The sequence below is a fragment of the Oryzias melastigma genome, linkage group LG23, assembly GCF_002922805.2.
Source record: "Oryzias melastigma strain HK-1 linkage group LG23, ASM292280v2, whole genome shotgun sequence".
Taxonomy (NCBI): Eukaryota; Metazoa; Chordata; class Actinopteri; order Beloniformes; family Adrianichthyidae; genus Oryzias; species Oryzias melastigma.
In genome coordinates, this window is record NC_050534.1 from 11,991,924 (window position 1) to 11,995,615 (window position 3,692).

The 3,692-nt window shown below is 37.7% G+C and overlaps 1 long non-coding RNA gene across 1 annotated transcript in view; it reads right to left on the reverse strand.

Moving 5' to 3' along the window:
• LOC112154226 overlaps positions 1–817 on the reverse strand; it is a 7,696-nt gene extending 6,879 nt beyond the window's left edge. Inside the window, exon 1 of the long non-coding RNA XR_002920616.2 lies at positions 709–817. This is a non-coding gene — a long non-coding RNA (uncharacterized LOC112154226). The remainder of the gene's footprint in view (positions 1–708) is intronic.
• Between the last annotated feature and the right edge of the window lie 2,875 nt (positions 818–3,692).

Here is a 3,692-nt window from a genome sequence, read left to right on the forward strand (position 1 = left end):
AGAAGGGAAATGGCGTCACCAATGACTGTTGTCACAGTAGATTGGTCAAAGTTGCGGTGAAAATGTAAAGTTGCAGGGTGCGACAACGAGCGCAACTTTGTGTCAATAGTTGTGATTGCAACATCGTAAAATCCTACAGGGACTGGAGATGATCATTTTGTCCAATTGTACATCCAAACCCAATATTACCATCGAATAGTTGTCAAACCATTATCCAGATAAAGTGACAATTACACAACTTTGATCAAACACTTGATATAAAACTAACATAAACTGAGCTTTAAAATCTTCTTGAAGTCATGAGGTTTTGACAGCCACTTGTGCTGGGATGGATTAACAACAACCAGCAGATGTCGCTATCGATTTCGTCATCACTTGTAGCAAATAGCTTTCCTAGCGATGCTAGTAAAACTAGCCCACTTAGTGCGTTTTTGTCTGCACAGTGAACATTTTTAAAAATTCGCGCTCACGTTTTTCAAAACATTTCCCCAGCTATCCATTAGTTCGGGAGTAAAAGGACTTTAGGCCCGACAAGGACTCAACTCTGATACAAATTGCTAGCTTGATGCTAACAACGAAGGTTAGCTTCGAGCTAACGAGGTTAGTTTAAGGCTAACTAACTGGTTTTAGGTAGCTAAAAACAACAACAGCGCAAAAATAAGTTATATTAAATTATTTGTTACATAACAATACCCAGCATGTACTTACTTTAAATGAAACTTCTCAATGTTTTCTCGACGCCAAAACTCCACCGCCAACGGCGCCATTTTTGTGTCAGCTGATGAATCTCAACCAATTAGGATGATTTTTCTTTTCAAATTAAACGCACACAAAAATAAATAACAAATGAATTACTTTAATTATCGGTTTAGTTGGATTCGTATCAACATAATTTAAAGTTTTAATTAATCCTAATATTCAAGTTTAGAAATTTAAGCAAAGTGCCAATAAAAAAATGCATTATACACTTTTAAATTTCACATGAAGCCCTAAACCCCAGACAAGTCAATAGAATTTGCTTGAATATACTTTCCTTTTTTTATCATCTTAGTTTTTGTTGAGACTGACAATGTTTTTTTTTTTTTTTTACAAATAAATTAAGTACCGTTTTTACACTTCCCATTAAATATGTAAGATATTTGACACTGTCATGACAATTTTGTCCAACAATAGTTTGCCAAAGTTGCAAGGCAAACTTCTAATATTTCTAGTCCAACAAATAAATATTTCTGGATGTTAATTTTTCCCAGGATAGATGCACAACAAGTAAGATAGCTAAAAGGAAGCATGTTGAAAAAATATTGGTGCAAATACAGATCTCTGTGGAACACCATCCAGAATTGGTGGACACATTTAACCCAATAATTAACAATGAATCCACCATATAAATGTGGCATGTAACACAGACTTGGACTATTCAGAAAATCGGTGAATACTTTGATCCGTATCAAACATAGAACAATAATTTAGCATGGTAATGTACATACACAAGAACCAGCATTAAGGGAGTCAGTTTACATTTGTACTTGCAACCATGCCAGTTAGAAAAAGCAACTTTCTAGAGGACTTGTAATCAAATATTTGTTAATTTATGCATCAATAATTAGCTATCACTTTTAAAAGTACTGTAAATGAGCTTGTTGAAAATATTTACAAGATTATGTTTGTGTGTCTTGGAAAACTTTGTATGAAGGATATCTGTGTGCACCTGTCTGTGTCCAGCAAGCTGCTGGAATTTCTTTGTCTAAAGGTCTGTGCTCAAAAACAACTCCGTATATGGATTAGTTCTGTGACATCTCGTACCATCTCCTAAAACTGACTTTCTTTTCTGGTTAGTAACGGCCTAGCAACAGATGACATCACTGCTATGTTATGCCCATGTATGGAATTCCTATGTGTGAAACTATATAACTCCCTGTGTGTCTGAACTCTGAGAGAGAGTGACCCAAGGCAGAGACTACAATCTACAGAGCCTTTGTTTTGACTCTCTCTCCCTTTTTGCAAAAAGAATAAACCAAAGACGAATTTACAACTGGCCTGGTTCATTGGACTTTTAATATAGAATTCTTTCAGAGTCATTCTTGACAGTTGGTGCCGAAACCCGGGAGACAACAGCCGATCGAGGAGGACCGTGGGGGAAAAGGACTGAAATCCTGTACAGGGCGGGTCCGTTACGGGGACCCGTGAACAGAAGACCTCGGACACCACGTTTGACTCCGGGGCCGGTCGATAGGATTTTCCCTCTGCTGCCCTCCGAGACCGGTGACGTCTCTCAGGGCCAACGAGACAGGTCAGTTGTTTTAATTCAGTCTAATACGAGGATTTAAAGAGAACATAAGAGTAAAAGAGAATAAGAGAATAAGAGAATAAGAGTAAAGAGAAATTCCAAATAGGTTGTCTGTTTATGGGTTGTGAAATAATCTTCACTGAACTGGATCGAACCGAACGGACCGTGCCACACACGGGGAAAAGTGTTCTTAAACAATAATATTGCCAGGGGTCACAGTGATGGCCGTCGACAAGAAATTGGTTAAGACCGTAGAAACACACGTGGGACAAAGTGTTTATTGGCGAAGTTGATTTTTGTGTCTTTTCTTTGCCAGCAGCCACAAAATTGATGGCTGTCGACAAGAAATTGACGGAATAAAAGGGTTTTTGTCGAAAAAAGAAGTGATTTAAGAGTGAAATAAGAGAAAAGCGCTGAGAAAATAGGTTTAGAATTTAAGGGGGGGAAACTGAGAAGAAAAAAAAAAAGGAAAAGAGGCAGAGAGGCAGCTCAGAGTGGAGAAGAGAAAAGGTGGGGGCTGAGCACAGGAGGGTCAGAGTAAGTACACACAGTGATCACGTTAGAAACTTATGATTACAGCTAAACAATACAAGGCCTGTTTACAACTGAGCTCAGAAAAATAAAACTAAGATAAAAAATAAAAATAAAATTATATTAAATTAAATACAATTAAAATAAATTCAATAAAATAAAATTAGATAAAGTCAAAATAAAAATAAAAATGAAAACAGTGAGTGTGTGATTGTCCATGGACAGAATGAGTAATAAAGTCGTATGAGTGAGTTTTATGTGTGTAAATGTTTGTGTGTATTTTATTGAATAGCTATTCATAGTCTTTTAATTTTACCCTTTTAAGTTTTCCCCAACCTTTCCTTTCAGTATTCCTTTAAGGTTTCCCATAGGTAATCCATTTAATTTCCCCATTTAATTTCCTCAAGTTCTTTTTAAGTTTCCCCTTTTTATTTTTCCCACTTAGGATAAACAAATAGAGACTTACAGTATTTCTAAAACCTGAAAAATCCACCCACAAGAAGAGAGACAGGAAGAAAACAGAAAAAAACGACCCCAGAGCTGCAGGCTGCTCTCACTCAAGCAGGAAAGAGGAGGGGGGAACAGAGCTGGGGTGAGACAGTAGTAATTCACCCACAGGATGAAGCATCAGTCAGAAGACACCCACCAGTAATGAACCAACCAGCACAGCACCATCCACAGGTTGCTGTCGGTGCTTCAGCAAATGTTCCACAGAAAGGAGGAGATGGGACGGCGTCCACTTCAGCCATGCTCCATGATTCATTACTCCCTTACTCAAATGACCCTTTCACTGACACTGTGGCAGAGCGACTGAAGCTTAGAAAGCAACAAGGAAAAGAACAAACAAACAATGCAGATCCAAGAGACAAACATC